Source organism: Rhineura floridana, chromosome 5 (assembly GCF_030035675.1).
Source record: "Rhineura floridana isolate rRhiFlo1 chromosome 5, rRhiFlo1.hap2, whole genome shotgun sequence".
NCBI lineage: Eukaryota > Metazoa > Chordata > Lepidosauria > Squamata > Rhineuridae > Rhineura > Rhineura floridana.
In genome coordinates, this window is record NC_084484.1 from 125,691,686 (window position 1) to 125,705,862 (window position 14,177).

General features: G+C 44.0%; 1 protein-coding gene across 5 annotated transcripts in view; it reads right to left on the minus strand.

Moving 5' to 3' along the window:
• The window catches only part of PTGFRN (prostaglandin F2 receptor inhibitor), a 134,077-nt gene that overhangs the window by 113,946 nt on the left and 5,954 nt on the right, over positions 1–14,177 (minus strand). The window lies entirely within an intron of this gene.

Sequence of the window (14,177 nt, forward strand, 5' to 3'; positions counted from 1 at the left end):
GTTCACAGAGTACCTGTAATCCTATTACTGACCTTGTCCCATATTCTGACCGTCATCTTCTGCAGTTGAAAAGTTGAAAAATGCCTGGCTGATTTTTAACTAATGTTTTAATTAAATTAATTAAATTGATTTGGAGTAAATTGATAATTGGAGTCAATGATAAGCCCAGGTATGCTCAGTAAGAACCAGCTGTCAGTGTTCTAAAAGCCAGACACACAGCTGCTTGGCTAGGCTAATTAGGGGGCCACACCCACGCCAGACCTTTATTTCACTTTAGACAGTCATGGCTTCACCCAAAGAATCTTGGGAAGTGTCATTTGTAAAGGGTGCTGATAGGAGACTCCTATTCCTTTCAAAGAGCTCCAGTGGTTTAACAGTCAGCCACTCTGAGTGAAGCTCTATGAGGGCAACAGGGCATCTCCCAGCACCCTTCGCTAACTACACTTCTCAGGATTCTTTGGGGGAAGCCACAACTGTCTAAAGTGAAATAAAGGTCTGGTGTGGATGTGGACAGGGACAGCTCTGGTTTACATATGGGTGGGAGACTACATGCATCTGCTGTAGAATAAAAAGGTGGGGGAAACGCTGAAAAACAATGATACTGTTCACATTTTCCTTTTATTATTATTTATTATTTATTGCATTTATATACTGACCCATATCCAAAGCTCTCTGGGTGGTTTATAACAATTAAAAACATTAAAAACAAATATACAAATTTTAAAAACACATTTTTTTAAAAAAAAAAATTTAAAAACACATGCTAAAATGCTAAAATACCTGGGAGAAGAGGAAAGTCTTGACCTGATGCCGAAAAAATAAAGAGTGTTGGAGCCAGGTGCACCTTGTCAGAAAGATCATTTCATCATTTGGGGGCCACCACAGAGAAGACCCTCTCCCCTGTTGCCAGCCTCCCAGCTTCCCGCAGAGTAGGCAACCGGAGGAGGGCCTTGGATGTTGAGCGTAGCGTATGGGTGGGTTCATGCTGGGAGAAGCGTTCCATGAGGTATTGTGGTCCTAAGCCATGTAAGGCTTTATAGGTCAAAACCAGCACCTTGAATCGAGCTCGGAAACATATAGACAGCCAATGCAAGCGAGCCAGAATGGGTTTTATATGTCCGAACCCTCTGGTCCCTGTTACCAATCTGGCCGCTGCATTTTGCACAAGCTGCAGCTTCCGAACCGTCTTCAAAGGCAGCCCCACATAGAGTGCATTCCAATAATCTAACTTGGAGATTACCAGAGCATGGACAACTGAAGCCAGGTTACCCCTGTCCAGATAGGGGCGTAGCTGGGCCACCAACCGAAGTTGGTAGAAGGCACTCTGTGCCACCGAGGCTACCTGAGCCTCAAGTGACAGAGATGATTCTAGGAGAACCCTCAAGCTATGAACCTGCTCCTTCAGGGGGAGTGCAACCCCATCTAGGACAGGTTGGACATCCACCATCTGGTCAGAAGAACCGCCCACTAACAGCATCTCAGTCTTGTCTAGATTGAGCTTCAGTTTATTAGCCCTCATCGAGTCCATTGTCTCAGCCAGGCACTGGTTCAGCACATTGACAGCCTCACCTGAAGAAGATGAAAAGGAGAAATAGAGCTGCTTGTCATCAGCATACTGATGGCAACACACTCCAAAACTCCGGATGACCGCACCCAATGGTTTCATGTAGGTGTTGAACAGCATGGGGGACAGAACTGACCCCTGCGGAACCCCATACTGGAGAATCCAGGGTGCCGAGCAATGTTCCCCAAGCACCACCTTCTGCAGCCGACCCACCAAGTAGGAGTGGAACTACCGCCATGCAGTCCCTCCCGATCCCAACTCAGCCAGTCTTCCCAGAAGGATACCATGGCTGATGGTATTGAAAGCAGCTGAGAGATCAAGGAGAATTAACAGAGTCACACTCCCCTGACTCTCTCCTGACAGAGGTCATCATACGGACTACCATTTCCGTGCCAAAAGCAGGCCTGAAACCCAACTGAAACGGATCCAGATAATCGGTCTCCTCCAAGAGTGTCTGGAGCTGGCCTGCAATCACTTGTTCCTTTTGGAAAGGAAAGAGGCTTCACCTCTGCCCAGTGCCCACCCACCCAATCTCTTCCCCACCCCCTCCAACCCTCCTCTGACCCTCACTGCCCCTTTCCCAGGTCAGTTTTACCTATCCTAACCATGATTGCATGGGAGTAAATCCCTCTGAACTCAATAAGCATGCAAATCATCAAACCTGACCTCCCTTCCTCCCCTCCCATCACTTCCCTTTTGCCCCTTTCCTTCCCCTTCCTTAGACCCTCCGTCCCCCTCCTCCCCTCTCCCCCTCCTCCCCTCTCCCCCTCCTCCTCCCCCATGGTCAGTTTTACCTATCCTAACCATGATTGTACAGGAGTAAATCCCAATGAACTCAATAAGCATGCAAACAATCAGACTTTCCTTTTCCTCCTTCCTCTCTCCTCTTCCTTCCTCCTCCCTTCTTCTTCCCCTCCTCTCTTCATTCTTCCTCCTCCCCTGCCCACTCCAGCCCTCCCTCCTCTTCTCTTTCTCCCCCCCAATTGTCATTTTTACCTATCCTAAGCATGATTGCACAGGTGTGAATCCCACTGGGCTCAATAAACATGCAAATTATCAAATCTGCCCTTCTCCTCCCCTCCTGCCTGCTCCCATTCCCTCCTCCCCACCCCCTGCACTTCTTCCTCCTCCTCCCCATCCCCTGTGGTCAGTTCCACCTATCCTAGGCAGGATTGCAGGGGAGTAAATTCCACTGAACTCGGTAAGCATGTAAATGATCAATTCATTCTCAGCAAACCTGCACAGGATCCCTTTTCTTACCTCCCAGATTAAAAACCTGAGAAATTCACTAATAGGCAAAAAAAACCCTTGTGGTTTAAGAATGTACCTATAGCCAACAGATATTGCTATCAAACCTTAAAAAGCAGGGAAGTTAGGCAGCTACAGTGAATGCATCGGGGCGCATGTTCAGAGGCACAGGTTACCAAATTGTTCCAAGCTACACAGGAAGTGGATTGGATTGTTAAAGACCAGCCCAAATTGTGGTTGTATTTTTACAAATTTGTAGGGCAGTACAAAATCTCAGAGAGGAGGTCAGGTCTCCAGTTCCTCTGGTACGTTCACTATAGCTGCCCAATTTCCCTGCTTTTTAAAGTTTGATAGATAAAGTTTGATATCTGTTGGCTATAGGTACGTTCTTAAAACGCAAAGGTTTTTTTTGCCTATTAGTCAATAGGATATTGTTTCTAATGTCTCCAAACTAGATCAAAGTCAACAGAAGGTGGCAAGCAGCAATTCATATGCATCAAAGGCCCTGCATGCTCCTCTCATAAAGATAACAGTACTCTCTAGATGCAAAAATGCGTCTTGGATTTGAATGTTGTTTATGTCTACAGTATACACAGGAATTATCATTCCCTAATGCTGTAGATTGTCTAACATAATAATCTTCATAGTATACTCTTGGAATGAGAAAAACCTTTTCTTTAAAAGCATTGCACTTATTCAAAGAGAAATATTTCATAGGAGCATTTTTAGTGTTCCCCAAAATGTCATTTTTTTGTTCAAAACTTTGCAAAAAATCCTCAAAAAAGAAAAGAGAACAAGGTCCCCCGCATCTGGTTTTTTTCAGGGCCCTCATCTCTCTAGGTTTAGGAATGATACACTCCCATGGAACACAGCCCTCAATAGAACAAGGTTTCCCACCTCTGCTATAAAGAAAGTACAGAGCCAAATTTTCAATATGCAACTTAGTGTCCTGTCTGATGATAATTCAGACAGAATGTTTGCTCTTTGGGGACCGGTTCACAAGACAGTTTTGCCCTACACAAGGAGTCTCACCAATCTGAACAAGTACTCATGTGAGGAGTGTTAAAATGGGTTTTCATGGATACAGTTAACAGCAATTCCACCTACTGAGATAACAGGAATTGATGCACCTGGATCTGTCAGCTCTCACATTATTTTTATGCTTACAAGGAGAGTCAAAAGTTGGGACTGCTGACAGTTGCTGGAGTGAAAAGCATGGTTTGCTATCTTTCAACACTACCCGACAATATAGTCCATTTACTTTGTCTCAGAAAAGTCTATCTGTATAGTATGTTGCACACATGAGAAAATGTTTCATCAGTATGCCAATACCACCCAACTCTATTTCTCTGTTAACATCTGAATCAGGAGATGCTGTGCAAGCGCCTGGACTCTGTGGTGGGCCAGTGCCTGGACTCTGTGGTGGGCTGGATGAGATCCAACAAAATGAGTCTGAATCCTAGCAAGATAGAGGTGCTGTGAGTGAGTTTCCAAGTCCAGATAATTAGTCAATTGACTGCTTTGGGCAGAATTATGCTCCCCCTGAACAAGCAGGCTTATAGTCTCAGGGTGCTTCTACACCCATCTCTGTCATTGGAAGCCCAGATAACCTCAGAGGCTAGGAGTGCCTTTTACAAGCTTTGGCTGGCAAGACAGGTATGGTTGTCTATGTGCTACTAACCTCCAGACCAGATTTACTATAATTGTTCTATGTGGGGCTGCCTCCAGGTTTGACTTAAAATCTGTAGCTAGTGCAAAATGTAGCCACTTGACTGCGCATTGGGGTAGATTATCACCTTCATGACATGCCACTCTTGAAAGAATTGCACTGGCTACCAATTAGCTAGCTCAAAGCGATGATACTGGTGTACAAAGCCTTATACAGCTTGGGATCAGAATAGCTAAAACAGAGTCTCACATCTTATACACCCAGCTGATCACTGAGGAAGGTGGCCTCCTGCAGATATCATTCCATTAGGAGGTTTGTTCCATACAATGCAGATATCAGGTCTTTAGTGTGGTGGCCCCTACCCTTTGAAACTCCCTCTTGTTACATATCAGACACTGTCTCTATTGCCTTTTGGAGACCAACTGAGGAACATCCTTTTCCAACAAGCCTTTTAAGTTGATCACTTTGGGATGTTTTATGGGAAGATATTCATAAATGAAATAAATAACTTACAAGATCTGAACAGGGAGGTTCATGACAGATGCTCTTGGAGGTCACTGATTCATAGGGTCGCCATAAGTCGTAGTCGACTTGGAGGCACATAACAACAACAAAAAGATTACTCTGGTAACTGGCAGTATTATGCCTTTGTGTTTATTTTTAAAATACAATAAATCACCACAAATAGTGATTTGGTTTGCCCTCAGTTTTTGGAAGCTCAGCACTGTTTTGCTTTAAAGGGTCCTACTATAACAGACTTGCACATCTCAGTATTAGGACCATCAGCCCATCCTGGTGATTGATTGCATTCAAGCACATGTAGCACTCCCTGTTCAGATAGGCAGCTCTCAATTATTTCCTCCTTCTCAGTTCTAAAGAATTACACAATCTTTTTAGATTCACTCACAATACCATTTTCATGTTATAAAAGAGTCTACATTGCAGTACACTGTAACTCAGACCTGAGCTGCAATGATTCACAGAACAAGCACTTCTTTTGTATCGGGCAATCTATCCCTTATCTGCTGCCAAAGCTTAAGAAAATCCACATTCATGCAGTTGAGCAATAACTTGTGCCAAGAAGTCCCTCCAAGATTTTGTGGCCTTCTACTTATGTCATCCCAGGAATATTCAAAGTTTGACTCTTGCCTTCCTATATAGTTTTCCTCATCCCCCCCCAAATTATAAAGATTCTTCCATGGAGAAACACATAATTACAAGCCCCTCACTTTACTGAAACAGTTCTGGGCACAACTTATGTTGCAGATTGTGCAACTGCACAACCAAAGAATCAAACACACAAATCAAGTGGGTAATATATCCTCACACTCTCATTTCCTCTTGCACCACAAGCCCACAATAAATATGCAAAGGCATTTGGAAGAGCAGAATTGAGGGTATATGGTTGGACTAGTTAAGTTCCCATATTCCAAGAATGATGGCAAAGTATAGTATAGCATTTCTCCCTAGACACAAAGGTGCTAAATTTCATGTAGTAAGGCAAGAATTAACAGTTAAATGTGATCCTCTTTAAAGCAGAGCCATTTTAAATCATACAAGAAAGATTCCGGTAGCATTCTCAGATGTAGGTACTGTAAGAGGATTGCAGACTAAATTCAACTTAGCACTGGATAAGCCAATAATGTAAATAAGTCCATTGATTATAATTAAACCTAATGCATTCTCCATCAAGTATCTACCCTGCCCCTATATACACACATTTTGCATCCCACATCTGCAACATATTTTGAATCAGTTCTTCACTTGTCTTGCTTAATGAAAGTTGTCCATTGTCTTTAACCATTCTAGATTTAATATTTCATAAATCTTTTGAAACCAAATAATATTTCATTACCTTATGTTGAGCCTCTGCTCACCCACGAGGGCTTGGGAGAGGGAAGACATGAGCTTCAGGCTCTCCAGCTGTCAGGAGGCACGGAAGATGCAGGAGTGGTGGAGTCTCAACAATACCTTGGCTGGGAGAGTGAGATTGGAGTCAGGCTATTTCCGATGGTGCAATATCCGGAGAAGAGAGTGCGCCACCCCCAGACAGATCAGAGGAGCAGTTGGAGGTTGCCTCTGAGCGTGCGTTAACTCCCTCGTTGCCGAGCGGCTCAAGGGAGCCTCCAAGTGCATCTCCGCCCCCCCGACTTAGAGCCTGTTGCTAAGGAGCCTGCTCTTTCGGATGAGCCACTGGAGGCACGCCCCCCCGTCACCCCACTCACGCCACCGCGAGAAGCGGACAGGACAGAGGTCAGATGTGCGCAGGAGTCAGAGACTGCAATCGAGGACTTTCCCTACTTAAAACCGGAAAGCTGCAGAGTCAACTTTCTTCACACGCTGCAGAGCATGTCTAGAGTGTAATTAGGGAATTCTAGTGAGCTAGCATAGAAATTCTTATGAAGCTCACTGCTTTTGATGTATCCATTACTTTAATAAAACAAGATTTAATTGCACCTGTGTCTCAGTCTCATGGATCCCGCTCTGAACGGGACACCTTAAGACATGTCTATTTTCCGCAAGACTTTCTTCCAATGTGTGGTTTAGAAAAGGTATGCTCTCTACAATCAAAGAAATCTGCATCAGTTACTTCTCATTCAGTATAGTTTTTCCAACTTCTTATTTAACAATCAGCCTCAGCCTCTTCCATTCTATTAATAAGAAACATTAAGGGCACTGTGTCCTTGGAGATATTAGCATGGAGTTATGCAGGCATTTTATTTTATTTAAATCAATAATCAACCAAGCCCACAAGGGCTCAGAGAAGATAATGGTTAAGACAACAAGAATATCAACAAGGATATATAAAAAGACAAAAATTATATACTGCTAAATAAGAATGCTGTTTTTCTGCACAGGTTGAAGCATTGAAGCTATTCTACTTGACAAGACCAAAGGTCCATCTACGTCCACCATTGTCTTCAATACTGGAGAGCCACATATCTCTGGAAACTCACAAGCAGGGAATGAAATGAAGGTAATGGTTTTGTCTTGCTTTCTCCAGCATCTGGTATTCAAGAGGTACGCAACCTCTTAGAATGGAGGCTCTGCTTAGATCTCATGACCAATACCTACCGAGAGACCAATCCTTCCTGAATGTGTTTAATTTTTTTAAGCTATATAACCTAGTGCTCATCACTACATTTCATGGTAGTAAATACATTTTGTTAAATACTTGTAGAAGTATATCTGGCAGCTGTTTCATACGTGAATTCAACTGGTGGTCCCAAGACCACAGAATAAAGTCTATCATCATGCCTTTATAATTTTATAAACTATCATGTCCTAAAAAACAGTCTCAAGCACTTTAGTATATCTACAAAATTGAAAGTGTTCTTTTCTAGAATGTTGCAGAACAGCACACAGTATCCCAAACATGGCACCAAAGATTGTAGTCACCAAGCATGCCTTTCTCTATGCTCCAAGTATTCAAGCTCATCTCATTAACTGTACATTGTAGAGTGCACTTGATGCTCAGAATGAGACAGGACTGGAGGAAGGAGACCCTTTTAAGTGTGCAGAGCCCAAGCTCAATTACTTAGAACTTTCTATCAGAACTTGGAAGATTATTTTTAAAAGGTAATAAATTACAATTACTGTTACATGGCCAGTTATTATTATCATTACAATTACTCTGAAAGGAACTGATTACTTTACCATTGCTCAAAGGTAATCACTACAATTACACTCAAGTTACTTTTTAAAAAATGGAGAGCCTACAAGGTGCTGGTCTTGGCTGCCGCACATCTAAGTAGCCTAAAACAACATTAAAAATAAACATATGTACACACACACCTTCACACTGTCCCCGCAGACTTCACATTTTGCACATGTCATCTTTCAAAATGTAGCAAAAAGTTACCTGCCTAATGTGCACCTTGAATGCCATCACACTCTCACTATATACATTCTCACCAAAAAGATTGGATTTGTATTTTCAAGGTTGGATGGAGTACTGCATGAGATTATATATCATTAGTAATATCTTTTCTATATAAGTTGAATGAGATGCATCTATGTAAAGCATTTTTCTCCTCCCTTTTCTTTATTATTTTAGTACTACTTTATAATTTTCTTTTTATTAATAAATATTTTTAAAACATTATTAATAATAATGGTAATTAATTCTGCACAAGCCTCTATGCACTATTACAAAATCACCTATACTGGAAGGGGGGGCATGGATGGATTGAAATGGGTGTGCTTTGAAACTTTGGAAGGAATGAACTATATGGAACAAACTTCCCTTGCCCAAGCAAACATTATTAGGGTTTGGGAGGCAGTAGTTAGCAGTGGTGGTCTCTCCGCTGGTAAGGGAGGGAAGGGGAGGGAGGCAGAAGTCACTATTCAGAACTTCACATGCCAAACCAAGTACAAAAAAACCCACACACATACTCTCTCACACTCAACCACCTCCTGGATCCTCCCTATCACCAGCTAAGGCACACTTGCCCAAGCAAACATTTTCCTCTGGGGTGCAAATAAGTTTAAATACTGCAAATGCAGCAAAGTATCCAGGGAGGGTGGCGGAGGCTGCTTCACACACCAAGTGCAAACACAGTATTAATTAACACACATACACATTGTCGTCGTATCTCACCTCCACAGTTCTTCATCTCCATACCGCTGGTGCCTCCTTCTTCTACGTCCTTGCCCTCCGGCTGCTTTCTCCCTCCACTCCATTCTTCTGCACCACCATCCATTTTTAAAACAATTGCTCTCTCCACTCCACCCCATCTCACTGTTCACCTCCTCCCTTGTTGCCGCCTAAACACCCACAGAGCACAAGGGAATAGCGATGCTGTGCAGAAGCCCAGTTTGAGGCACAAGACTTTCATCCATGAATCAGAGGAGCAGAAGACTTCCCCAGCTCCACCCCGTAATGCCCCAAAGTGGAAACATTACCACTACATTTCAAAAGTAATAAAATTACTCTTCGCTCTATTGCAATCAAAATAGAAATTACCCACTTGTTCCTCAGAAAAGTAATAAAGTACAAGTAATTCGTTTTTCCTAACAAATTGTTTCTAAGCTCTGCTGTCTATAACACAGTTTCTTTTTTGTGTAATTTTGTCTAATCAAAGGAAGCCCTCACCTATTTGTTTTTATTCTTGACAAGATATTTAGGCATGAAGTTTTTCCCCAGTTGATCATTGTCAGCATTTTGTAAAAGTTGTCAAACCATTACTGAACTAATATAATAATTTGCCTTTGTTCTCAATTATCAATTTTTTTTGCAAATATTCAAAGTTGAAAAGTTTCAAAACCTCGTGCTATTGACATAAACATATTTAAGTGGCACTATTTTAAGGCAGTTAGCTGGCTGGTTTCAATAGTATGACTTCAAACTGCATGCAAGAAAAGCATATTGTTTTACAGAGCAATCAAACTCAGGGGAAGCTGGCGTAAAGTTCCACTGTATACAACTGCTATTCAGGAACCTCTGGGTTGGCTGAACACTGGCTCAGCTGGGAGCTGCACACAGAGACCAGAAAGTAAAAACCTGCTTTCCCAAATACCCCTACCGGGGAAAAAGCCATCTCCATTGACTTCTATGGATTTTTTTTTTCTTAGACCAACCTTTTTCCTGGCCTAACTTTTGCCTGAATTGGGAGCTGCAAGAGTGCTCCTAACACAAGTTGGATGTGGCAAAAGTCCCTGCACCTTGGCCCCTCCAGTTACACCCCCAACATGTCCCCAGAATGTCGCTGTTTGGGGACTTACGCTGGCTTCACTTATGCTGGTCTTGGCTGAGCCCCAGCTAAGAGACATACACCAGTGCAGCTAGCTCAGCTAGAGATCCATCATATCCAACTCCTCTCAGTCCAGCATAAATTCGAGTTGGATTGTACCCTTGGACACCCAAAGTAGCTGCAGGACAATGACAACCTGAAGTGAAAGTTCACATTGGGTAGGCCATTTTCTTTATGAAGATCACCTACTCCAAGCAGCTCTTCACCATGTAGGAGAAATGCTTTTTTTAAAAAACCCTTGAGGAAAACACTCATGCTATTGAAAAACACATGTAGCTTGACCCTCAGACTACAACAAACCTTTAGTATGGAGTACACTGCAGTTGTGAAATCAAAGAGTGTACTTTTGTTCTCAAAAGCATGCAGCCTTGAACCCTTAGGACACTGCTTGTAACTTACGTATTTTTTCTGCAGCCTTCCTCCAATGAGCTAAAAGTTTTCACTATGACAAAGGTTGTTTCATTAACTGACAACCAGGATCCAGAGAGCTACAAAGGCCATGGGATTTTTCGTCTTTGAATATTAGACTCCCATGTCACATCACATTGTTTTTGAAAGTCACCCCGGTTTCAAAAACAGCTGACTGTGTGACATGGGATAAAGAATGTTACCATGAAAAATAGGAGCACTTGAGCATGCCTTGGGGGGTACAGAGTTAGCTGTTTGGCCCTTTGTATTCTGCCCAGGGACCAGAAGTTCCTAAGCTTGGCAAGTACAATTTTAAACACTATGGCAGCAACAGGGAACCTGTGGTCCTCCAGATGTTGTTGGACTACAATTCCTATCAGTCCCAGCCAACATGGTCAATGATCAGAACTAATGGGAGTATTTATTTATTATTTATTTAAAATATTTATACCCCACCCTTTTTCCAAAGAACCCAGGGTGGCTTACAAAAATAATCATGAAGAGTTAAAACAGTAAATATACAGAATTAAAATAGTTAAAATGAATTAAATCAAATACAAGGTAAGAGTAATTACCAATTCAATTAAAAGCCCGTCTGAATAGGATTGTCTTCACCTTAGCACGGAAGGAAAGAAGTGAGGAAGCTAATCGTACTTCACTGGGGAGGGAATTCCACAATCTGGGGGCAGCCAGCGAAAAAGCCATATTTTGTGTCTTTACAAGAGAAACTTGTGAAAAAGAAGGAGTAGAAAGTAAGGCCTCACCGGATGATCTCAGAGTCCGGGCAGGATCATAGGGGGAGATACGATCTAGCAGATAACCTGGACCTAAGCCGTATAAGGCTTTATAGGTCAAAACCAGCACTTTGAATTGTGCCCGGAAACATACTGGCAGCCAGTGGAGCTGGTACAACAAAGGGGTTGTGTGTTCCCTGAGCCCAGCTCCAGTTAACATTCTGGCTGCAGCTCTTTGTACCAATTTAAGTTTCCGAGCAGTCTTCAAAGGCAGCCCTACGTAGAGCGCGTTACAGTAGTCTAATCGGGATGTAACTAAGGCGTGTGTCACCGTAGTCAAGTCAGACAGGTCAAGGAACGGGCGCAGTTGGTGAACTAATCTTAATTGAGCAAAGGCACTCCCGGCAACAGCAGAAACCTGGGCCTCCAGGCTCAAAGCTGAGTCCAGGAGTACCCCCAAACTGCACACCTGCGATTTCAGGGGAAGTGTAACCCCATCCAGCACAAGTTGAATCCCTATCCCCTGATCCACCTTACGACTGACAAGGAGCACTTCTGTCTTGTCAGGATTTAATTTCAGCTTGTTCATCCCCATCCAGTCCACCACTGATACCAGGCATCGGTTTAGAACCTGGACAGCTTCCTTGGCATCATTAGGTGGAAAAGAGGAGTAGAGTTGGGTGTCATCCGCATATTGGTGACACCGAACCCCAAAACTCCGGATGACCTCTCCCAGCGGTTTCATGTAGATGTTAAATAACATGGGGGATAGAATTGAACTCTGAGGGACCCCATAGGTCAATGGCCAAGGGGTCGAATAGGCATCCCCCATAACCACCTTCTGGGTTCGTCCCTCTAGGAAGGACTGAAGCCATCGTAACACCGTGCCTCCAAGTCCCATCCCAGAGAGGCGGTCCAGGAGGATACCATGGTCGATGGTATCAAAAGCTGCTGAGAGATCCAGTAAAACTAACAGGGACACACTCCCCCTGTCCAGTTCCCTACGAAGGTCATCCACCAAGGCGACCAAAGCCGTCTCAGTTCCATAACCGGGCCTGAAACCAGATTGGAATGGATCTAGATGGTCTGTCTCATCCAAAAAACTCTGGAGCTGAGCGGCCACCACCCACTCTATTATCTTGCCCAAAAAAGGAATATTGGAGACTGGGTGGTAGTTGCCTAATATTGAGGAGTCCAGGGAGGATTTTTTCAATAAAGGTCTTATCACTGCCTCCTTTAAACTAAGGGGCATTCTGCCTTGTTGTAAGGAGGCATTAATCACTTCCCTGGTCCACTCAACCAGTCCCCCTCTGGCATTTTTTATAAGCCAGGAAGGGCAAGGATCTAACATGCAGGTGGTCGGACGTGCCTCTCCAAGAATTTTGTCCACATCTTTGGGTTGAACAAGCTGGAAAGAATCCATTTTAATTAGACAAGCAGGGGCCAAAGTTACATCCACAGAGACTGTATCAATTTTAGCGTCTAAGTCGGAGCGAATCTGAGCAACTTTATCTGCAAAATATCGCGCAAACTCAGAACAACGGGTTGCTGAGTGGTCAACATCAGATTCATGGGGGTCAGGGTGTAAGAGATCCCTGACCACTCGAAACAGTTCCATTGGGCGAGATCCCGCAGATGCAATGGAGGCGGAGAAGAAAGATTTCTTCTGGGCCCGCACTGCCACGGAATAGGTCTTTAGGTAGACTCTGGCCCGTGTTTGGTCAGATTCGCTCAGAGTTTTCTGCCAACGTCGCTCTAGTCTCCGTCTTTCGCGCTTCATTGCCAACAAATCCTCAGTAAACCAAGGGGAGGACTTGGCTCCAAAGCGCGAAAGGGACGCTTAGGAGCGATTGTGTCCACGGCCCTGGTCATTTCCTCATTCCAGAGGTCAACCAGGGCTTCGACAGAATCACCTGCCGAGGTGACAGGAAAATCCCCAAGAGTCATCAGAAAACCATCTGGATTCATCAGTCTCCTGGGGCGGACCATTCTAATTGGTCCCCCACCCCTGCAGAGGTTTTGAGCTCCAGTGAGTTTGAACCTAACCAGGAAGTGATCTGTCCATGACAAAGGAACTAATGCCAGCTCCTCCACACCAAGATCACCTACATCCCGTCCAATACAGAAAACAAGGTCCAAGGTATGACCAGCAGCATGCGTGGGGCTAGATATTATTTGAGACAGACCCATGGTTGTCATGGAGGCCATGAAATCCTGAGCTACTCCAGTAAGGGCAGTATCGGCATGGATATTGAAGTCACCCAGCACTACAAGTCTTGGGGACTCCAGTACCAGATCCGAGACTACCCTAGTAAGCTCAGGAAGGGAGACAGTTGGGCAGCGGGGTGGGCGGTACACCAACAGAATCCCTATTCTGTCTCGAGCACCCAGCTTCAAATAAATGCATTCGAACCCTGAAGACTGTGGGAGGGGATGCCTGGTTAGGTAGATGGTATTTTGAAAAATCACTGCGACTCCACCTCCCCGTCCCCCAGGTCTAGGCTGCTGATGAACAGAGAAACCAGGAGGACAAAGCTGGGAGAGATTAACCCTCCCAGTCTCATCCAACCAAGTCTCTGTGATGCACGCCAGGTCAGCATGCTCATCCAGTATCAGTTCCTGAATAGCACTGGATTTACCATTCACTGACCTGGCGTTCACAAGCAGTATTTTTAGCCAAGGGGAAATGTCACCAAGGCTTTCCAGGTTATCTGAATGGGGAGACAACTTGGGGGTAACCAAAAACCTAGTAGGTTTCTCCTGAGCTCGAATGAACAATTGTCTCCCAGGACCGTATCTTC